At 38.9% G+C, this 24,724-nt stretch overlaps 1 protein-coding gene across 12 annotated transcripts in view; it reads right to left on the bottom strand.

Annotated features, from left to right (window-relative positions):
* KTN1 (kinectin 1) overlaps positions 1 to 20,473 on the bottom strand; it is a 136,389-nt gene extending 115,916 nt beyond the window's left edge. For 4 of the 12 annotated variants that reach the window (XM_043983219.1, XM_043983223.1, XM_043983221.1 and 1 more), the window contains exon 1: positions 20,245 to 20,473. The gene's annotated coding sequence lies outside the window, so the exon portion shown is untranslated. The remainder of the gene's footprint in view (positions 1 to 20,244) is intronic. The other 8 variants (XM_043983222.1, XM_043983220.1, XM_043983225.1 and 5 more) reach the window with 2 other exon arrangements.
* Positions 20,474 to 24,724: the final 4,251 nt, after the last annotated feature.

Below are 24,724 nucleotides of genomic sequence, written 5' to 3'. Positions count from 1 at the left end.
AGGGTGTTTCCTCACAGGCAGTTCAACAAAATGACAGGTAAACAATTTTTTTTTAATTAAAGCCTTACACTTGGGCTCAAAAAAAAAAGATACCTTCATAAGGATAAAATATGGAAGATATAGCTAGACATCAATTCATTTTTATAAGATCAAGAGTTTAAGGGATGCTCAGTATGACTTAACCAGGAGTCAAAAAAAGATAAGGCAACTTTAAGCTATATTTAGCAGACATACATAGGAGTAGAGAAGTTTAGAGTCCCAGGTCAAACTATATTCATAATACTATATTCAGTTCTGGGTGCATCACTGTAGCAAAGGCATTTATAGGCTAGGGAATGACAAAGATAGTAGAGAACCTCAATATTATGCCACATTATGATCTGTTAGAGGAAATCGTGCTGTTTATTTAGTCTGGAAAAGTTAAGATTGGGGGAATATGGAAAAGAGGAAATTATCAGCTCAAAGGAATTAGATTTACTCTGCTTGACTCCAGAAGGACAAAGTAAGAACTGGGTATAAACTACAAACACAAGAAGATAAAATAGGTAAGTTCTAATAACCAGAGCTATCCAAAAATGGAATGGACTGCCTCCCTTTATTGGAGGTATTCAAGCAAAGTCTGGATCAGGGGTTATTTATCTGCTACTTGATTTTTATATCCTACAATAACAATTAATTCTTTACAATGTACTCAAGGTACAGACTAGGGCTGGATATGTAAATCTGTAAGTTTATCTGCACAGAAATGATAAGTAGGGGTTCTTGGGGTTTGTAAGCTTGTTTAAATTTTTTCATAACAATATTTGCTTCCTTTTGTTAAGGGCTAAAATTCTAGCTAAACTGTCTAAAATATCTAATGAGTGGTCGCCAATCAATTACAAGCTTTAGCAAGAGTTAGACTTTTAAGCATTTATTAAGGAGAATAAGAATTTGGTAAAGAGAGAGAGAAAGGCCTAGATTCCTATCTATTAAAGGGAGAGCACATTTCTAGCTCCCTTCTCCGCCAGCGTCCTCAGGAAAGAGCCCCAGAGTCAGCGCCAGTCTCTTCCTTCCTCCTCCCACTAGTCCACGTCACTTCCTCCCACCAAAGAAAAGACTCCTGGTCTTGCCCTCAAAGACCTTCGCTTCATGGGCAGAACTCTTCTACAGTAAGTCTCCAGCAGGTGGCGTCATTCCAATCGTTACACTTTATAATATAATCCTGTGTATTTTATTTCTTGCATTTAAAAACATTGAGGAGTCCATAGGCATCACCAGACTGATAAAGGGGTGCGAGGACACAAAAAAGGTGAAGAAGCCCTGGTGTAAAGTGAGAACAGAATGCTCATGCCAGAGCCTTAGTATTTATTGTAGGAGCCAGGCTTGATTTAGTTCATTCTGGTGCATCAGGTATGGAATTAGTATGACATGAGCCATGCATATACCATCTAACAGATAGCAAAAGAAGGTAAATCTAGCTGAAGTATGGAAAGGATTCTGGGCAATGATACAACATTGATTCATTTGAATGCAGCTTCCATGTTTGTCTTAGTTCTGTTATTCTGCCAGTCAGAAGCCTGAAGGAGGAGTTGATGACTCCTTATGTGCTATTTTATTTTTTTGTACTTAGGGTACCAGGAAGCTCTGACAGGGGCTTGAGCTTTTAACTCCTGAAACTATTTAAGTCAGTAATTTTTAAGGAAAAACTGCATTAGCCTACAAGGTTAATGGGGAATGCTCATCATAAGGGGAACATATGATACAGATTTGATTAGCCAGTAGAGAAGATTGAGAACAGTTAAATGGGAGGAGAACCAGGAGAGAACAGTGTACCCAGAGAGGAAAGAATATTCAGGAAGAAAGTTGGTTAACAGTGTCAGATGCAACAGAGGAGTCTAGAGGAATAAGGCCTGAGAAATAATCACCAGATTTGACAATTAAAAGGTTGTTCATAATTTTGGAGAAAGCATCTAGGTTGGATCTAGGTGGGAAAGCATCTAGATTGCAAAGGGTTAAGTTAGTGAAAGAAAAGGAAGTGGAAGCAGTGAATGGTAGGAATCTTTTTCTAGGAATTTGGCAAAGAAAGAATAGATAGATATATAGGATGATAGCTTGAGGAGAGGGTAGGGTTAAACAAAAGAGGAGAGATTGCTATGTTTGAAGGTAGTAGGGAAGGAACCACAAGAAGGTAGGGAGAAATTAAAGATTAGAGAGGAAGGGATATTGCTGAGGGAATAGTATACTGGAGAAGAGTATGGCATCAAGGGCTCTTGTACCATATAGCACTGTACAATGGGTTTTTTTTGTTGTTGTTAGCACTATACAATGTTATATTTGTCTGCAGAATATAAACTTCTTGAGGGAAAGGATTATTTTTACTTTTTCTTTGAATCTCCAACATTTAGCACAATTCTTAGTGAGTACTAAGTGCTTGATAAATGCTTAATGATTGTGGGTAGTAGTACTGCGCTGATCATAGCTATTGTTAGTTTTCTCAGTGAGATCCATGATCACTCAAGAGTGGCCTAATAACCTATACAGGAAAAAACAAAATGGAAAAAATTTTATAAAGTTTGAAAATAATTTTAAATTATAATAAGTAGACTTTTACTATTATTTGGAGCATAGATAAGGTTGTTCTTATAACACTCATTTCTAGAATGACCTGGCATTTCTTGCTACTGGTATCTTCAAAAGCAAAGAAAACATGATGATTTTTTGCTTTAATAACGAGAATAAAAAGTGTTTGCCAAATGGAAAATGTTTTCACTTGTGTGAGTCTCTAAAAGTATCAGTTAATAAAAAGAAGTTCTATAGAAGCAGTTATGTTAGTCAAACTTTAGCTTTGTCTTATTGGTTCTTGGTATTTCTCATGTGATAGAACTTTTGAATTATGGTTTGAGCAGCTGTTGTGGCTTAAAAATTTTATTTAAAGCACATACCTACTCTCTTCGGCTTATTAACACTCAGGGTGCTATTTTCCTGAGTGCCTTCAGTGTTAGTTACAGACAGTTATGTGATATGAATTGCGATCAGTTAAGCCAAATAGCTTTACTGGCTACTAATCTGTCCTGAGTGACCAAGCATTTTTTCAACCAAATATAGATATCCTCTGATTCTTCTATCTTCTACTTCTACTTCTCATTACATAATTCTTCAACATTTTTATTTTTCATGGAGTTAATAAAGAATCCTGATATTATTTGAAAACTTGATGATAGTTTTTTTTCTTTTTTTGGCGATAGTTTTGCAACCCCTTTGGCTGTTTATCCTAGCTCTTCAGGAGTTCTGTCTCGGCCTTTCTGTGTCTTTTCTGTCTTCATTGCCTAAAGTATTTCCTTGGGATGACTGATCTGAACATAACAAATGCTGAACTGGAGCACTACCTAGGGTGTGGTAGTACTGTCTGGTTTCTTTTCTCAATTCCCAGACTGCTCACTCTTCCACTCTCTCTCTGTGTCTCTCTGTCTCTCCGTTTTTCTCATCTTTCGGCTAGAATTTTTTTTTAAAAACCTCGGCGTGAGCAGTGGTCTGGGGCTCCACAAACCCCACAGAGCTCCACCCACTGGTTATAGCCGTTGCCATGGCACTGGCACCTCTTCATCACCACTCACCAACGCCTACATGGGCCTGGCAAAATTATGATTGGAAGCCTAGTGAGGGCAGTCATGTGACTGTCAGAGTGGCCAGCCAATTGGCTGGGCGTTGTGTGTGGTCAGCCTGGGGTCTGCTGGGAAGGAGGGAGGAGACTCGCCATTCTAGCTGGAAGGGGATAGGACGCTGCTGTGTATAGCTAATTCCTGGGCAGTTATGTTGTTCAGGTTGTATAATTTCCCTTTCCCCATTTTATTTCCTTTCCCTTGATCCTACTGATCCTGGTTTAAGTTTTTTTAAAGTTGTTTTTTTTTAAGTTCATTCTTGTTAAACAAATCTTGCTCTGTTTTGAGGGAGGCTGCCGGTCTCCTTCCTTGGCCCAATATTGCGGCAAGCTACTTAGCTAACACTCCCCAATTAAAAATTGGTCCCCACAATGTATTACCAAAACTGTCCACCCGACATTTCAAACAGGGTGTTCCAGAGACATCTCCAACTCAGCATGTTCAAAAGAGAACTAATAATCTTTTCCCCCAAAACCCAACACTTTCTGTCAAAGGAAAGGCTATTCTTTCAGGCTCCCAGGTTAACAACTTTGCAATTATTCTCAGCTTTCCTCCTTTACCTCATATATACCATCAAATGTCAAAACTTGCCTTCCTCTGTTATTATAAAGCCACCAACATAGTTCAGGACCCCATCTAGGCAACCTCTACTACGACGGCCTTCTTATAGGTCTCCCTTGCCTTGAGTCTTTTCCCGCTTCAATCCAACCTCCAAACAGATGCCCTAATAATTTTTGAACACAGAACTAACATCACTTTTCCAGTAAATAAACTCCAGTGGCTCCTTATTGCCACCAGAATAATAGATGCTCTTCTATTTGGCTTTGAAGCCCTTCACAATCTGGCCCTTACCTATCTTTCCAGCCTCATAGAAATTGACCTTTCTGGTTGGTCCTCAAAAAAAAAGCATTCCATCTCCCAACTATGTATCTTAACGAGCTATTCCCCCAAAATCTGAATGTATGCCCACCCTACCTCCACCTCAAAGATTCCTTTTCTTCCTTCAGGATGCAACACAGTACTTGAATCATTTCCCATAATCTATACCTTAAAAAAAGTTTTAAAAGTCCAAGTTAGGGCAGCTAGGTGGCACAGTGGATAGAACACCGGCCCTGGAGTCAGGAGTACCTGAGTTCAAATCCGGCCTCAGACACTTAACACTTACTAGCTGTGTGACCCTGGGCAAGTCTCTTAACCCCAATTGCCTCACTGGAAAAAAAAGTCCAAGTTATATCCCTAACTTCTCTTAACTCACTGAGGAGCTACAAATTCAAGTAATCATTATTAGCCTATTTTTAAATAAGCCAATTCATGGGCTATGACAAATTCTTCCATGTAAAATAAGTTTCATTTTTTAAATTCTTTTTTTTTGGTGAGGCAATTGGGGTTAAGTGACTTGCCCAGGGTCACACAGCTAGTAAGTGTTAAGTGTCTGAGGCTGGATTTGAACTCAGGTCCTCCTGACTCCAGGACCAGTGCTCTATCCACTGCGCCACCTAGCTGCCCCTTTTCAATTCTTTTTAACCCAAAACTTATTTAATATAGTATCCAGTCTTATATATAAGCTACTTCTACATACCAGTATATAAAGAATCCATACTAAAAATGGTATTCCTACAACAAATAAGACATTTTATCAAGCTTCTGTACATTACTCAATCTACTTAAGTAAAATGTTGACCACCTATAGGCATAGTGTTGCTACTGTTGTTTTGGTAAGTGCTTTCGTTCTGATCTGAGATTTCACTATTATAGGAAACTTTCAGTTAGGTAATTACCTCTACCAATGCAGAGCTACAACTGCTAGGCAATTTACAGCATTAGACAATTATCTGAGAGATTAAGTAACTCACCTAGGAATGGAACTTGAACCCAAGTCGTCCAAACTCCCAATACCTCTGTATTCTTTTTTTTTTTTGGTGGGGCCATGGGGGTTAAGAGACTTGCCCAGGGTCACACAGCTAGGAAGTGTCAAGTGTCTGAGGCCGAATTTGAACTCAGGTCCTCTTGAATCCAGGGCCGGTGCTCTATCCACTGTGCCACCTAGCTGCCCCTACCTCTGTATTCTTAATCTTAAAATGCAGATATTTCCAACAATTGATAATTTACACATTTTGGTTTTGATAGCATATGTTGTTCAAGGGTGGAGCTTGAGAAAGTAAGGATGAATTTAATAAGAATATTTTTTTGGAGAATTAAAGGTTTGAGAACCAGGCTGCAAGAGAGTTTCTAACTCACACAACCTCAGTTTAAGAAGTTATCAGGTAGGGACAGCTAGGTGGTGCAGTGGATAAAGCACAGGCCCTGGATTCAGGAGGAACTGAGTTCAAACCCAGCTTCAGACACTTGACACTTCCTAGTTGTGTGACCCTAGACAAGTCACTTAACCCTCATTGCCCCACAAAAAATAAAAAAAGTTATCAGGGTGTATAAGAAAGCACAGTTAATGGAGAGAGATGAGAAAGAGACTTATTCTAGTCAGCTACAGGAGGTGCCTATTTATATTTCCAGGTGTCACCTTTTTATAACTTGCAAAAACATCTTTTCTATCAATAACTGACTCGCCCTAAAGTTATATCCTTCAGGTACAGCTCTCTAGTTCTAGTGTTCCAAGATTTTCTGAAAAAAGGTTTTTACAATATCCATACCCTTCATAATTTTGCAAACTTCCACTTGCTATTCACTTCCATTTTAACTGGGAAAATCACTTAACCTCTCTGTGCAAGTATGTTTCCTCATGTTTAAAAGTATGAGGTAACGGAAAAAATAAAATATCTCATAAAAAAAAAAAGAAAATGTTTGGAAACCATAAAATGCTCTTCAAATATGAATTTTAAAAAAAAAAGTATGAGGGTTGGACTAGATGACCTCTAAATTTCATTCCAAATCTTAATCTATGATGCTACGTGATCCTTCTCAGCTCCCACTCAGTTAAATCTAGTTCAAACAAACATGTAACCAAATTCAACAATACTCTATGGTGATACAATGAAGACTGATCATTTTAGTTGCCATTCTCTGGAACTTTTCCCATTTCTTTGTGTCTAAAGCATAACAAGCAAAACTATTTGCAGTATCCCAAGTGTGTACACACCACCACAGCCTTTGTATATCTAGATTTCTGAACAGAGATTATTAATGTGGATGCAATTTTCTAAACTCCTCATTTTAAAAAGTCCCTTTGTCTGGGAGGATATTACTAAATGAAATTGCATTAATTCTCCTCATCTTGGTCAGACCAGACAGATTCTTTTTTCTAGATAGGCTAGGTAGGGATGGTCTGAGTGGAGATAATCTCTGGGTCCAGGGGTCACTCAGCCCCCTCCCCCCACTGAAAAAGGTATAGATTCTTTGAATTGATAGCCTCTCTAAGAGATATTTAACCCTTCATTTCAATATAGCCCACTTTGAATTACTTTAACCAATTAGATTTGATTGCTGTTTGATGAATCACCTACAGTTTTAAAGGTTATATGAACTGTGAGTCAGCTTCCTCGATTGTCTTTGATCTAAGAGAGACAACCAAATGACCATCTTTTTATTAATAATTTGCTGGCCTTATTAATAAAATGAATAAATTATCCAGAAATTATGTCTCTCACCTTTTTAATCCTCACAGCAATAAAAGACTTATACAATTGTAAAAACAATAGTGGAATAATACACAGGCATTAGCTAGCAATGTAATGTTTTCATGAAGTTGGTTTTCTACTTTGAAACTTGCTCCCGCAATTAAAAAATATAGAGGAAAAACACTGGGGATTAAGGGTAGTGCCGCCAAATAATTTAAAATACTGCAATTTAGCAGAGCAAGGTTAGAGAACATTTCTAAGATGCCATATTATTTTCATAAGTACTGAGTGTTTTTTTAAAGGAGCTGGAACCTTGGATTTAGCAATCTAGGTTAATATTTTTGGCCTGGAAACTATCTCTATGGATCACATGATCATACTTATATAAAAAGGAGACAATTGATGAAATTATTTTTCTATTCTTGTTACCTACAGTGGTACCTATTGGATTTTTTACTCTTCAAATTCCTTTCAACAATAACCCCCCCAAAAAAAGGGTTGTGAACCCCCAGGATAATTTAATATACTCCTCATAATATTCTTTTATATTTATTCGTTAAGAGCTTACACTAACTACAACGATAACTTTTGCCCCCCAGCTCTAAAGATGTATTATGTACTTACAACTATAAAATACAAATTTTTATTCTGCCTACAATTATGAAAATTCAATAAATATAAAACTATAAAATAATTGTAAATATTTTATGTGGGACATTTGTGTAAGAATTAAACTAAGTAGTCAAGACCTCATATGCTTCCTATTATCTGCAAGACTCCACAAAGGGGAAAATCTATGCATAACATAATTGGCCAATTATTTACTACTTAAGACACTGCTAAAGAATTTTTACCAGAAAACCCTTGGAGCCCCTTCAACCATCATTCAGAACCCCCAAGGTGTTTAAGAACCACTACATGAGAACCTCTGACCAAAACGAAAAGTTAATATAACGAAAGAAATGTCAAAAGTAATAAGACATCACAAAAAGTTCTACAGTGGGTTCTCCATTCTCAAGCACTAATCTAAACTGCATTTTAAAATAATTAACACTGATTTCATTAATTAGAAAAGGAGCAAAGAAAAAATGCAGAGGAAGTATTCTAACAAAATCCTAGGATACACAGATGCACCAGGAAGATTACAACCATCCCAAGAAATGTTTGATACCACTTATTACAAAGGCATATATGACTATATAGCACTTCATTAAAAGCATGAAAAAAATCTCATTTTAACGAAACTACTTTGCTAAAGATGCTGAGAAAGGCATCTGGGTTTCATGTCTCATTGACCTAATTATCTTCATAAGAAGAGTTTCAGATAACACTCAGATTTCAAATATGGGAGACTGGGTGGATTGAGCAAGTGAAAAGGAGGCAGCAGCAATGGTATAACAGATATCACCAGTTCTGAAGTTACAGGACCTGGGTTCTGCTGTTAACTACCTGCTCAACTCCAGTCAAGTCCCTTTGCCTCCCTTAAGGCCTCAGGTTCCTCATCCATAAAATAAATGTTACTACAGTAGTTCATCTTTAAAAGGTCTCTTCTTGATCTGAATCATAATACTAAGTACTACCTTCAGCAATAAAACAAGTGATTGATCTAGGAGTGGGGGCAGAGAGTCATTGTACAATTATCCTTGTAAAAAAATCAAAGTATGGATTAATTAATTAGAAAAAAAAGCCTTTGAAATAACCAATAATAATTTACTCAAGTGGTAATCTTGTCCATAAAGGCACTGAACCATAGAGCACAAGAATGAAACAACAAAACAAAAATATGAATAAGCAGCTTTGTAATTAGATACATTTTTTCCCTCTGAAGAAAAGTCTTTAGATGCAGTTTCATGTTCATTGATTAGAAGGGATAATCCTAACATGTAAGGGTTTTCTCTAACTCAACGTAGTCCAATTGACCATTTCCAGAACTGGATGAATTCTATATTTTTTTGGGAAAAAATATAGCTAAAATGTTAGCTCCCTAACATAAAATTTAACAAGCAGCATAACTCAAAAACACTTTTGGTGAATAAACTTAAGAAGCAAGCACTTGGATTGAAAGTAATTTTACCTGTTTTGTAGTTTGCAATTGATATTCTTTCTACTTTTCTCCATTCTTATTTGACATTGTTTCTCCTTTCTGTATACTTTCCCAGGTTAAAAAACAAAAAACCTTCAACAATAATATATAAACATTTTATATGCTGCTAAAGGACCTTAACAAAAGGAAGATAATAGGAAAAAAGAACTCTGATTTTACTATCATTACAGGGGATGAGTTTATAAGAAAAAGTAAAGAAAAATGTGAGCTATAGTTTGCACCTAATTACAAAGCTACTCAATTCATATTACTTCATGAAATAAGTACTACAGAAAAAAACACATACCATTTAGACTAATATGCTTCAAGATATTTAACAATTCTACTGGATATGAAAGTGGAAGACATCAGCCCCACTACAATCATCCCTCAACATGCATGGGTTTCAAATTTGTGGTTTTAGTTATTCATGAGTTGGCCATCCATAATTAAATGTGAATTTTTGGAGATCAGGTACTTCAGAAAATTGCAGACAATGTAAAGAAAACTTTATAAAAATTAAGCCAAAAATGCATGACTATTGTATATTTTATCATTTGTTACCACAAGTACACATATAAAAATTTATTATATATATAAACTCTTTGGGAATGCCTTTTTGTTTTTCTACCATTCACACTCATGTCATGTGATTTTCTCCCACAGAGATCCTTGTATCTTGTGCTTTTCATAGAAGGTAATCCATGAAGCATTTGCTGCAGCTAGACCCAGGAGCTGTGAAGACTCTGCATAGTGTGCAAGACTCTCCCATAGAAACTGCAACATTCTAGGGTACGGTGTCTTGTTTAACTTGTTTTTTGTATTAAATAAATATGATCATAATTATTAAAAATAAAGGTGGGCCCAAAGACTCCAGCTTCTGGGAAAGGAATTCAGTATTTGACAAAAACTGCTGGGAAAACTGGATGAGAGTATTGCAGAAACTAGACATAGACCAACATCTTATACCTTATACTAAAATAAGGTCAAATTGGGTACATAATTTGGACATAAAAGGTGATACCATAGGTAAATTAGGAGCGGAAGAAATAATTTGCCTCTGAGATCTTTGGAAAGGAGAACATTTTATGACCAAACAAGAAATAGCGAACATTATGAAATACAAAATGGATGATTGATTACATTAAATTAAAAAGGGTTTGTACAAACAGAAGCAATGCAGCCAAAATTAGAAGGAAGGCAGAAAGCTGGGAAACAATCTAGAACTCAAATTTATAAGAATCCGGGGGCAGCTAGGTGGCGCAGTGGATAGAGCACCAGCCCTGGATTCAAGAGGACCTGAGTTCAAATCTAGCCTCAGACACTTGACACTTACTTGACCCTGGGCAAGTGACTTAACCCTTATTGCCCCACAACAAAACAAACAAAAGAAAAAAGTTAAAAAAAAAATGTATAAGAATCCAAGTCATTCCCCAATTGAGAAATGGTCAAAGGATATGAACAGGTAATTTCCTGATAAAGAAATCAAAGCTATCTATTGCCACATGAAAGAAAATGCTCTAAATCACTACTGATTAGAGAAATGCAAATTAAAACAACTCTGTGGTACCACCTGACACCTATCAGATTGGCTAATATCACGAAAAAGGAAAATAATAAATGTCGGAGAAGCTGTGGGAAAATTGGACACTAATGCATTGTTCGTGGAGCTGTGAACTGATCCAACTATTCTGAAGAGCAATTTGGAATTGTGCCCAAAGGGCTATAAGCTGTGCATACCCTCTGACCCAGCAATACCACCATTAGGTCTTTTTCCCAAAGAGAGCATAAAAAAGGGAAAAGGACCCACATGTACAAAAATATTTATAGCTGCTCTTTTTGTGGTGGAAAGGAATTAGAAATTGAGGTGCTGCCCATCAACTGGGGAATGACTAAACAAGTTGTGGTATATGAATGTAATGGAATACTACTGTGCTGTAAGAAACGATGAGCAGGCAGATTTCAGAGAAACCTGAAAGGACTTACATGAACTGATGATGAGTGAGATGAGCAGAACCAGGAGAACATTGTACACAGTATCAACAACATTGTGTGTTGATCAACTATGATAGACTTGACTCTTCTCAGCAATACAACAATACAAGATAGTTCCAAAGGACTCATCATGGAAAATGCTCTCCAAATCAAAAAAAAAAAAAAAAAGAACTGTGGAATATGGATGCAGATTGAACCATACTATTTCTTTTGGTTTTAGTGCTGTTGTTTTTTCTTTTTTGAGGTTTTTCCTTTTTGCTCTGATTCTTCTTTCACAGCAAGACTAATGCAGAAATATGTTTAATGTGATTGTACATATATAACCTATATCAGATTGCTTGCTGTCTTGGTTGGGAGGAGGGAAGGGAGGGAGAAAAATGTGAAACTAGAAATCTTATAAAAACAAATGTTGAGGGCAGCTAGGTGGCACAATGGATAAAGCCCTGGCCCTGGATTCAGGGGACCTGAGTTCAAATCCAGCCTCAGACACTTGATACTTACTAGCTATGTGACTCTGGGCAAGTCACTTAACACTCATTACTCCACAAAAACAAAAACCCAACAAATGTTGAAAACTATCTCTATATGTAACTGCAAAATAATAAAATACTTTTATAATTTAAAATATAAATTAAAAATGAGGGTGGAATGGGGTTATTCATGGATTTTTTTTCATATTCATGAGGGTCCTGAGCCCCTAAACCCCCACAAATGTTGAGGAACAACTCTTATCACCTGTGTAAGGTTGGGCAAATTATTTAATATCTCTGGGATCAATTTCCTCATCTGTAAAATGATGGGATTGGAAGCTTAACCCTCCCCCAAAAAAGATGAGCAAATAAACCACCCTTATCCTTCTTTACAGAGATAAAGGAACGGGGCAGCTAGGTGGTGCAGTGGACAGAGCACTGGCCCTGGAGTCAGGAGTACCTGAGTTCAAATCCGGCCTCAGACACTTAACACTTACTAGCTGTGTGACCCTGGGCAAGTCACTTAACCCCAATTGCCTCACTAAAAAACAAAACAAAACAGATAAAGGAGTAGGGATATTGAGTAATGCATAGATATTTTCAAATCAAATTGATGTACTAACTAGTATTCTTCACTGTTACAGGAGATGACTTGTTGGGCAAAGCTATATCCTTAACATGACGGTAAAAAATAGGAAAGAAACCCAATACTTTCTTTAATACATAAGAGGTAGGACTAAGTGAATGCTAAAATCTCTTCTAGCTCATAATCTTCCTCCCCTTCTGTAAAGAAAACAATAGCAATAAGGTGTTTTGTTTTTAATCACTTGATCTTATCCTATATGAAAATCACAGCAGTACAGTCCAAAACCTATAACTGTCCATCAATCACACCAGACTATACATTTATCAGCAATGACTTCAATGCAAAAGTTCCAGCGTAACACCTAAAATTTTATCCGGAAAACAAGATCCAAGATAATTTGAGCACAAGAAATTCACTTCATGGATGAAGTAGGATTTGGCCAATCTCAACTATTTATATGATGCTGATCATGTAAAATAAAAACATTCAGTTGTATTCAGCAAAAAGGGAAGGAAAAGGGAGTACCAATTTATATTAGCATCTATATGCCAGGCACTGTGCTAAGTATTTTTTACAAATGTTATCACATTTGATTCTCAACAACCATATAATATATAAGCATCCCCATTTCATAGTTGAGAAAACTGAGGCAAACAGAGGTTAACTGACTTGCCCAAGGTTAAAAAGCTAATCTGAGGACAAATTTGAAATCAGGTTTTCCTGACTCCAGGCTCAGAGCTCTATTCACTGTACCACCAGCTGGCTCCTAAAAAAAGAACAAGCTCTGAAGTCAGAGGACCTGATTCAAACCCCACCTCTAATGCCTACTACCTGTGTGATCGTGAACAAATCATTTAACCTTGCTAGGCCTCAGTTTTTCCTCCAGTGTAAAATCAAAGGAGAGGCTGGTGAAAAGGTAAAGACCTAATTTATACCAATGGGCAACTCTTTCCTGGACTTTTCATCTGCAAATGAGCTACTTAAAGCTTTATATCCTTTACCACGGGTGGAATGGTCACTCATATCTGAAATGAGGTTCACCCTCTACTAGCTGGAAATGCAATTTGAGGAAAGTATACAGGTGCAAATGCAGTCAAAGGGGGACACATTCTTATGTCCCAAGTCTCTCTAACTTGCTCTTTAAGACCTAGAAATTTGCTTTAGTATGATAGATGTACATTTTTACATTAGTTTAAGTCAACTCAATTCACAAGTATGTGATTCAATTTCTTCATGTAAGGAAATGGCATGATTGTATTTTTAACTTTTTTTAATCTCTGCTTTCTTTTTCAGTGATGCTAACAGGACTTTTGGCACAGTGATTTTTTAAAAATCAGATGACTCTAATGGGTCATGCCCTTATTCCTGTCAGAGTTTCCAGCTACCAACTTAACCTCCCATTTTAACATGAGGAAACAGCTCAAAGATCCCATGTGAATAATTAAAAAGACCATAAAGAGTTGAGACCAAAACAAAAATACATGGGAAGCTAAAATGATAATGATCTTTTCCATGTAAAGTTTTTCAATAAATATTAGAATCCACAGCTATAATTATAGTTTAAGCTTCTGATTTCAAAATGAAATGATGAAAATGTAATTAACTGACTCTTAAAAAGCTCCCCCTTCTTTCCCACCACACCCCCCCACCACCAAGTACTCTCATTATATCCACCCTATGACCTTACTGGGGAAGGTGCTAATTTTATATATTTTACAAATATAAAGAGAAACCTATGTCAACTGATATGCCCAAAGCCACCCTAATAGGAAAGAGATAAGCCGCTCAATTTCTAGTTAGATGGCAAAGAAACATCTCTTAAGAGGTGACAACAATGGGCCAGAGACATATCTCAATGGAAGTTCTGGTTTCTAACAAGGTCTAGATATCACTAAGACACCAAACAAGAGAACTGTGAACAACTTTATCAATTAAAATAAACTGTGCTACTGAAACTGATATAAGTAACGGTTGAAGATTTTCCATTAGCCTTGGACCATGTAAAGAAGTAACAGGTGGCAAAGTATAGGCTATCCCATATGAATAAATAATACCACTACATACAGATTTGTATTGTCTTGCCCCTTCTCTATGAACAGTTTCTACTGGGGTTTCTAGGACAGATATTCATCAAGTCAAGCACTAAAGCACTTTCCCCCATTAATCCTTTGTATATACAACTATAAATGGACTTGCTTTCCCCTCTTCAAGCATTGAAAACGCACTGAAAAAAACTAATTCATAACGTGACAAACTGTAATGTTATTTCATCTTTTTTTTGTAATTTGAACAACAGAAGCAACAGAGCATTTACATATTCATCTAAATCAAATGTTTCCCCACATGTGACATTTTAAAAAACCAATATGACAAAAGTTCCATTAGCATAAATTGAAAAGCAAAGATTTTTTTAAATACAATCAACATTTTCTTACACAAAGAAATTGAATCACTTTCAACCCCAACCCAAGAAAAGATGCTCTGAACTTTTTTTTTTTTTTAGTGAGGCAATTGGGGTTAAGTGACTTGCCCAGGGTCACACAGCCAGTAAGTGTTAAGTGTCTGAGGCCGGATTTGAACTCAGGTACTCCTGACTCCAGGGCCGGTGCTCTATCCACTGTGCCACCTAGCTGACCCCTGAACTTATTTTTTTAAAAAGAGAAACTTATGGGGTAAGTAAGGCAGCATATACAGAAAAGGCAAGAACAAACAAGGGAGCAATGTTTTAAATTCATCAGATCATTTTGTCTAGGAATCTAAATGCATTGTAGCTATTTACTGAGACTTCAGGCAATATCAAAATTACCATGAAAAATCAGTAGTTAAATTTTCAAACCTTTAAAAGTCAAATTTCCTATCTAGATAATTCATGAAAAAATACAAAAGGAATGGTTTGAACAAAATACTAATAATACCAGAAGACACCCACCACTTGTGCAAAAAGTTGGACTTCTAATAATCACAGTGCTCCCCAAAGTAAACTGGAAGAGGCCTTTGAGCTGTCTCACAAAGTACTAGTAATTCCTTGGGGTTTCATTTAGACCTTCAGTAGCATGTGGCAGCTAAGTGGCAAAAGCAATAGTCACCAGGCCTGAAGTTAGGAAGACTCACCTTCCTGAGTTTAAGCAGATAAGCAGCCCAATTTTTAGTCAGATGGCAAATCTGACCTCTTAAGAGGTGACAACAGTGGGCCAGAGATATATCTCAATGGAAGTTCTGGTTTCTAACAAGGTCTAGATATCACTAAGACACCAAACAAGAGAACTGTGAACAACTTTACCAATTAAAATAAACTGTGCTACTGAAACTGATATAAGTAATGGTTGAAGATGTTCCATTAGCCTTAGACCATATAAAGAAGTAACATGTGGTAAAGTATAGGCTATCCCATATAAATAAATAATGCTACTACATAAAGATTTGTATTGTCTTGCCCTTTCTCTGTCACTTAACACTGTTTGCCTCAGTTTCTCCTCTGTAAAATGAGCTAGAGAAGGATATGGCAAATCACTCCAGTATCTTTGCTCTGAAAACCCCAAATGAGGTCACAAAAAGTTGGACACAACTGAACAACAACAATAAAAGCATTTAACACTCACTTCTTAAAACTCAGTTTCACCAGCTTACAGCAAATGAGAAGCAAAATGAAGGTCATGAGTAAGCACAAAGACAAGAGTGACCACTGATTATCAAGCATACAAAACTAAATGAATATTCAAATTACAATAATGGATGCTCATGATAACAAATATCATAGAGAAAAGATTACTATAGCTTGGTATCCTCTAAGAAAGCAGGGAAGTCAAGAAAAAAACAAGTGTTTGCAAGAAGTTACAACATGCCAAACACTGCTAATCTCTGGAGATAAAAAGAAAGGCAAAAAGAGCCTTTCTGGACTGGGAAAGGATATTTACAGAAGATGGGATTTTAACTAAGATTTGAAGTAAGCAAAAGAAGCCAAAAAAGAGGGGGATAAGGAAGAACATTCCAGATATGAAAGACTGCCAGAGAAAATCCACAAAGTTGAAAGATGGACCATCTCCTGGCACTGATAAGAAGGCTAGTGTTACTGAATTGAATACTATAGAGAGAAGTGAGTTGTAAGACTGAAAAGGTAGGAAGAAGATAGGTTATTAAAGGCTTTAAAAGTAAGAGGATTTTATATTTGATCCTAGAGAAAATAAGGAGCCACTGGACTTTATTAAATAGGAGTGAAACTCTAACTTAATAAAAACCAATTTGCCAGCTGAGTGGAGGATGGAGTGTGCAATGAGGAGAGAAGGGAGGCAGGGAAACCAACCAACCAAAAGACTGTTTCATTTGACCAGGAGTGAGATATGAGTATGATGAAGGTCTGCACCAAAGTTGTTGCAGAGGACAGAAGGGGGCAAATAGGAGATATGTTATAAAAACAGCAGGATTTAGAAATATATTACACATAGAGGATGGGACAGTGAGATAGAGTAGAACACAAGTAGCAAAAGACTACCTGTCTGGAAGGATGGTGATATTCTGCTAATAGAGAAATTAGGAAAAGAAAAGTGTAAAGAAGATCCACAACTTGGATCCCCAAGGCTCTGTCCTAGAACTTCTCCCTCTATACTGTCTCTCTTGGTGAGAATTAAGCTTAAAGGTTTTAGGTCTATAAGAGGTAAATTTCAGATTTCCCTTACAGAATTACAGAAATTCCCTGACAATGTCACAGCATTATACAACTATTGCAGTTGTTTATTTTCTTAAGTATAGGTCAGGGGCAATAGCTTTACAAAAAAACTACAAAAATTTTTAATTTATCAAACAAAGTTGGATGTAAGTGGTTTAGAATAAATAGGTGCTTCCATTTGCTTTCTTCTCACTTTTCTTAACTTTTTGCAGTCTGGCTTCCAACCTCAGCCTTCAATAGAAATCTAAAGGTCTTTTCTCAATCCTCACTGTATATAGATGACCTCTCTTCCATCTTTGACAAAAATCACTCTATTCTCCCTAGTCTCTCCACCTTCTAGGTTTTCATGACACTGCCTTCCTGGTCTCCTACCTGTCTGGTTATTTACTCTTCAGTGTCCTTAGCTAGATCTTCATCAAGGTCATGCCCACTAACCACAGATGTTCCCCAAGGCTCTGTCCTAGAACTTCTCCCTCTATACTGTCTCTCTTGGTGATCTTATTCACTCCCATATATTTAATTACCATCTCTATACAAATGACTCTCAGATTCACTTTTCTCTTACCTCCATTTAAGCATCTCCAAAAAGATCTTATTGTCTAGAGTACTAACATACTCCAAAGCCATCCTCAACTCCTCCATCTCACACAGACTATCCAATCAGTAGTCAAGACCCTGTTTCTACCTCCATAACATATGCCCCTTCCCTGCCACATCCTCATCAACTCATACCTGGTCTATTTCAATAAACTGATCTCCCTGCCTCAATTCTTATCACCTCAACCCACCTTTCACTCAGGTGTCAAACTTATCTTCCTCAAGTGCAATATCACTACTTGGTAAATTTCGATGGCTCCCTGTTTGCCTGTAGGATTAAATATAAAATCCTCTGGTTTTCCAAGCCCTTCATAACCTAGTCCCCACCTACCACTTTAGTTTTGTTTGTTTTTTTAAATCAGACTTTTTTTTGCGGGGCACTGAGGGTTAAGTAAGTGACTTGTCCAAGGTCACACAGCTAGTGTTAACTGTCTGAGGCTGGATTTGAACTCAGTTCCTCCTGAATCCAGGGCCGGTGTTTTATCAAAAACACTGCACCACCTAGCCCGCCCCACCCCTCCCGTTTTAGTTTTTTTTTTTAAACTTATTCCCCTACATCTATTCTCTTTTTTTTTTTTTGTGAGGCAATTGGGGTTAAGTGACTTGCCCAGGGTCACACAGCTAGTAAGTGTTAAGTGTCTGAGGCTGGATTTGAACTCAGGTACTCCTGACTCCAGGGCCAGTGCTCTATCCACTGCGCCACCTAGCTGCCCCTACATCTATTCTTTGATCCGGCAAGATTGTTCTTGCAGTTTCTCATACAAGACACTACAATCTCTGCCCATTTTCACTTCCTGTCCCCCATGCCTGGAATGCTCCCCCCTCATCTCTTCCCAGGTCTGAGGTAAAACCCTACCTTTGGCAAGAAACCTTTCCTGGTTCTCTTTAATTTAGTGCCCTCCCTCTAGTATTATCCCTAGTTTCTCCTGTTTATTTATCCTCTTCTTGTTTATATCAAGCTCTCCGCCCCCATTAGACTGTGAGCTCCTTGAGAGGAAGGACTTTTTAAAAAATCTTTCACCTCCAGAGTTTAGCATAGTGCTTCATAAATGCTAACCAAATGACTAGAGTAAAATTTATATGTGGATACATTTGCTAACAAGATTATGAGCCCAAAAAAAGTTGTATTCATAAAGAAACAAGTCCAGGTCAAAAGTTGAGCCAATACCGAAATCAACTCAAAAATATGACAATAGATTCATTTCCAAGCTAAGAAGCAAAAAGGTTCTAGGAGCACCAAGCAATCAGAATTGGAGGGGCTTAAAAGATCATAAAAGGTCACTGGATGAGGCCAAACAAGTTTAAAAAAAAAAATCTGTGGAATTTTTTTGTTCAATTCACTCATTACATGTTTTTTTTTCCCACTACAAATTAAATCTATTTACAGAACTATCCCCTTTCTAAATTTCTTGAAACTTTCCACATTATATATTGTCACTAATTACAATGACAAATTTGTAAATTAATCTCAACTATGACTTATGCTTGCTCAATTAAACTCTCCAGGACTCTATAGCAGTTCTGGTTTAACCCAAAATTAGTTAGGAACCAGATTTCCCCCTTTCTCCCATTAGAAATCATGGCAGCCTAAAATTAAAACAGCCTTGTCTTAAAATTACTCTTGCATCGAGCTCTGATGCATATTTCCTGGTCCTACTTTTCCAGTTGCAATTATATGCTCCCGAGAGATTAATGTAGGGAGCTGCGATGCTATCCTATTATTACTAAATTCAAGCCATTTTTATTATCGATTTTTCTGTCTTTTCACCGAGATTCCTACAGTACCAAAAAAAGACCTGCCAGCGGAAACTAAGGGGAGGAAACTGCTCAGGAACTCCTCCACCCCAAGGCTCCCCCAGCACTGACTTAATTTATTTAAAGAGGTCAAATTTTCAAAGGCTTCAAGCCCTGGGAAGGGCGGGGAGAGAGGAGGAAAAGGGGGCGCGGGAAAAAACTTGGGCAAGGGAACTGCTCTTCTCCGGGAAGTCTCCGCAGGGAAGAAGCGGAGCGAGAGCGGCAGCATGGCAGCAGCGTGGCCCGGCTGCGAGCAGGGCGGGAGGACGGCCCGCTCCCCGGGTCACAGGCGATAATCCCCCCCTTCCTCCGAGAGGCCTCGGGCCGGGCTAAAAATAGGCGCCTCGGTCAGTCACCCCGCCACCCTTTTCGGAGTAGCCTCGGACACTCCCGAGACGCCCCTAGGAGGAGACGCCGCAGACCCGTTGGGCAGTCCCGGGTGACTTCGGGAGACCCTCCTTCCCGGCTCCATTACGCTGGAGCCAGGCGTGGAAAAGCCAGGGAGGGGAGAGAGGATGGAGCCTGTGCCCCGGGGCTCCACCGCCCCGCCCCCGTCCCCGTCCCCGTCCCGTCTCCCGGGCCGGGCCGCGTCTCCTCGGCCTCCGTCCGCCGCAGCGTCCCGGGAGAAGCGGACGGCCCAAGGCCTAGAGCCCGCTAAGGCAGGGAGACCGGGCCGCGCCTCGGGATGAATCCCCGCGGCCGCGCCCCATTCCCAGCCCCCCGGGCCCGGGCCGCCAGGGGCCCGCCGTGGCCTCGCTCCTCGCTCGCTCGCTCTCTCCCCCCCGGGGGCCGGAGACTCCTAAGGGTCTGGCCCGGCCCTCCTCCTTCCCGGCCTCCCTTCCTCACCGTGCGCGGCCGCCGCGGGACCGGTAAAAGGAGAAAGGGGCGGAGGCTGGAGGAGCTTAGGCTGGTCCCGAAGCTCGTGAAAGGTGAGGGAAGCCCTGTCCCGACGCGCCGCCGCCGCCGCCACCGCCGTCACTCAGGTGCCAGTGTCGCCGCCCGGCAGGAAGCGGACGAAGTTGGGGGGCGGAGGCAGCAGCGGCACGTCCCCGGCGTCTGGGCCTCGGGTGCCCGGAGACCAGCCCCTTAAAGACACAGGCGCGCAACCCTCCCTCCGACGGCCCCGCCCCCTCCCGGCCCCGCCCCTCTGGGAAGGAGACTCACTCCCCGGCTTGTCCATCACCCTGGGAGTTCCCCACGCTAGAGATGATCAGATGTTGTGCCCCGCCGAAACACGCCTGGCGCTGGAATCCAGGGGCTGTGTTCCGTGAGAGGGCCAAGGAACACCTTATTTGGAGCTTACCCAACGTCAACCGCGTCCTGCTACATCGGGTGCCCGCCGGCTCCCTGCCCCGATGCAGACAGCGAGTCACATGCCTGGCAAAATCCTCTGATCCTGTGGGCCATGCACAAACCTCCTACAGCTAGCGCGTCAGGCGCATTGAACCTTGAAGAAAGACATCGACGGATGCCACCTCGCCCAGACAAAAATGCGACAACCAATGGATAAACAATTATTAAGCACCTATTGTGTGCCGGGCACTATGCAAATCGCCCGAGATACCAAAGGAGGCAAAAGAGTCTGCCTTCAAGGAGTTTATAATCTAATGGGTGAGACAACATGCAAACAAAAAGATGCAATTTTATACATGAGATAAACAAGAAATGATTAACAGAGAGAAGGCACTAGAACTAGGGGTTGGGGAAGGCTTCCAGTAAAAGGCGGGAGTTTAGTTGGGACTTAAAGGAAGCCAGGTATAGCAGATAATAAAAAAGTGAATGAATGAATGACGTTGATGTGTATGCACAATATAAGGGGGCGGGGGTCATAGTTTCAAACTGCTTTCCAGAATGTTTGGACCAGTTCACAGTTTCACCAACAACGGATTAGTGCACATTTTTACCCAACCTCCCTACAGCATTTTTCACTTAAACTGCCATTTAAGCCAATCTGATGGGTGTAAGGTGGTACCTTAGAGTTGTTCTGATTTGCATTCCTCTAATTATTAGTGATTTAGAGAATTTTTAATATGACTTGATAGCTTGGAAAGCCTGTTTAGTCTTATAAATTTGACTCAGTTCTCTATGTATCTTATAAATGAGACCTTTGTCAGAAAAACGTTTTGCAAAGACTTTCCCCCAATGTTATGCTTCTCTTTTAATTTGAGCTGTGTTGTTTCTGTTTGTGTAAAAACTCTTAAATAAAGTTTATATAATCAAATTTATAAAATCGAAATTGTCCATTTTTCCTCTTGTGAACCTTGCTATCTCTTATCTGGTCATGAATTCTTCCCCTCTCCCTAGATCTGGCAGGTAATTTCTTCCATGCTCTTTTTATTTGCTTCTGATATAACCCTTTTTATATAAATCATGTACCCATTTGGAGTTTATCTTGGTAAATGGTGTGAAATTTTTGCCTATATCTAGTTTTTACCAGACAACTTTCCAATTTTCCCAACAGTTTTTGTTGAGTAGGGTGTACTTGCCCCAGTACTTGGGATTTGGGGGTTTATTAAACACAAGGTTACAGTACTCATTTGCTTCTGTATATTGTGTATCTAACCTATTCCATTGATCAACCTCTATTCACCTGTGGCTCCAAGCATCTTTAGCACATGCTGCTGCCACATCCCAGTGAAACTGTCTCAGAAGACAGGTTAAACCAGGTTGAAGGTAACCAAAAGGCCTCAAACCCATCAGTGTCCACCCCAAGCATGTGAAGACCTCTCCTACTTGCTACCCTCCACCCTCCCTTGCCCATCTCCAAATTTGTTCCAATGACCATGAAAGCACTGAAGCAGGTGAGGAAGATCAATACCAGCTTAGTCAAAGACCCCAAGGTCATCCACTAAATCCCGACCGTGCCAGTCATCTTGACTTTTGTCCTGCCATTGCCTTACTTTGATCCAATTCACAAGCAAGTCAAGACATCACCAATTATCCTATGATATCATTGGTCCTCTTTGAAAATGAAGGACAAACAATAATAATGATACCATCATACGGTGCTTTAAAGTTTGCAAAGCACTTTACATATTCTCTTTCAATCCTCAGTGACAACCCTCTGTGAAGTGGATGCTTGTGTAATGAATGAAAAGTCCAAGAGACATACTTTCTGGGTAATTAATCAATTTATTAATTATGGAGAACAAATAATTAATAAAATGAAGTTATTGACACTTGGAAACCAAAGATGAACCTTGGGACGTTTAAATACCCTTTGGAGGGACAGCTAGTTGGCACAGTGGATAGAGCACCAGCCCTGGAGTCAGGAGTACCTGAGTTCAAATCTGGCCTCGGACAGTTGACACTTGCTGGCTGTGTGACCCTGGGCGGGTCACTTGGCTCCAATTGCCTCACTAAAAAAAAAAAAATGAAAAGAAAAAAGAATGTAGGAAATACCCTTTGGAGAATGGGTGTTCCTGAGGGCAGAAATCTACCCTGGTTAACAAATTAACAAAAGAGTGAATATTATAAAGGCTGTAATTCATGATTTTATTGATTGCCTAGATTGAATAAAGTGATGAAAAATATGAATAATATTAAATTTTTTTTTTAAAGAATGAATATTATAAAGAGAGGTAGGCTTATTCTAAAGAGGGTTCAGGGCACTTGACTCTGATCTTGACAAGCCAGACTACCCCTGCCTTGGGCATTCTATAGATAAAAGGATATATTCTCTACCCAGTGTTACCTGAGTAGAACAATAGTGGAGTTACAGTAAGAATTCCACCCTTTTTAAAATCAAAACTGAGTTTTCCCAGTGGTCCCACCCAAGATTGAACCCAATCTCATCATTAGTCCTGTCCTTCAGAGGCTGCCCCATATTAGTAATTGGTTATTAATAATTATTTCATGTGGAAAATATGGCAAAGTCTTTTATCTGCCAGATGGTGGCCCTTCATGGAAATAACACTACTAAAGAACTACAAGCCTCAGTCGAAGGCATTAGCCCCAATTCCTGACTTGTTTCTTCTTCAAGCAAATGAAATTTGTTAATGATTCTAAAAATAATAATAGCTAATATATATGTGTATATATATACAGAGAGAGAACTTTAAGGTTTTCAAAGAATCTTAAAATTATATGATTTTATCCTCACAACAATTCTAAGAAGCAGGTCCTATTATTATCCCCATTTTACAGATAAGGGAACTGAGGCATGCACTTGTCCAAGATCACACAGCTAGTAGGTAGGTGTCTGAGGTCAGATTTCCATCTAAGGCAATTAAATCAATTTAATCTCATTTGTCTTATTTTAATGTAAATAAATTTTATTACTTTATTTCAATCTAAGTCAATTAAATATTTTATCCAGGAACCAAGATATTTAAATCCAATACTGTTATACAAGGGCATTGATCCAATGGTCAGTGAAGTCTTGTAGTATATATTAAATTGCTACCTACTTCTAATCCTGGGAAAAATCATTAAAACCTTAGGAATCTTAGTTCCAGATTTATGCTTTCAGATTCAAGTACCAATCGACCAAACTGAGGAACATTTCCTGTAACTAGAAAAACCCAGAACATTCCTTGAATACAATAGCAAATGTATAGTCCAACTATTTAACTCACATTTGTTTTCTGATTTCAGTTGCTAGATAAGCTCTATGTCACTCCAGAGCAACAAAATCTCAACCTTCCTTGGCCTTCTGTCACGGAGGAAAGAGGTGGTGGGGATACATAGGTATTCCTCTTTTTTTTTTTTTTTAGAATAGAATTTTATTTTCCAAAATATATGTAAAAACAAATTTTAACATCAATTTAAAAAAAAAAATGTTCCAACTTCTCTTCCTCCTCTATTCCCACCCAAAATTACATCTCTAGCAACAGAAGGGCAAAATCTTTTACAGAGGGTAGATGGGGTGAACACCTGACAATGGAAAGTTCCCTTTTGGGGATGGGGAAAGCTTGAATGAGGGGTGGGATGGAAAAGACTTGAATCAATCAGGGGTGGTGGTATCTCTGTCCCCCGGTGAAGCTCAGGTCGCAGCCACGCCCAATGGACTTATCTCCTGGTGGGGTGGAAGAGGCTTGAATGAAGGGTGGTGGTAGTCCTACTTCTTAGGTGTGTCCATCCTTCAGTTTAGCTTCTCAATGAGAAAACCTGAGTTAGGCCAGACCCATATCACTTCGATTCCTTCATCTACAAAGTAAGAATTTACAGTATTTGGTCTACCTACATCACAAAATTATTGTGAAGAAAGTGCTTTGCATGGTTTAAAACATTGTATAAATGTGAGCTATTTACTTTAATAAATTCCAATAAATTTTCAAAGGATGCATAATGACAAATGTTATCTACCTCCAAAGAGAGAACTGAT

This window comes from Dromiciops gliroides, chromosome 2 (assembly GCF_019393635.1).
Source record: "Dromiciops gliroides isolate mDroGli1 chromosome 2, mDroGli1.pri, whole genome shotgun sequence".
Classification (NCBI taxonomy): Eukaryota; Metazoa; Chordata; class Mammalia; order Microbiotheria; family Microbiotheriidae; genus Dromiciops; species Dromiciops gliroides.
Note: the sequence above shows the minus strand (reverse complement) of the source record. Positions and strands in the feature narration are given on the sequence as shown.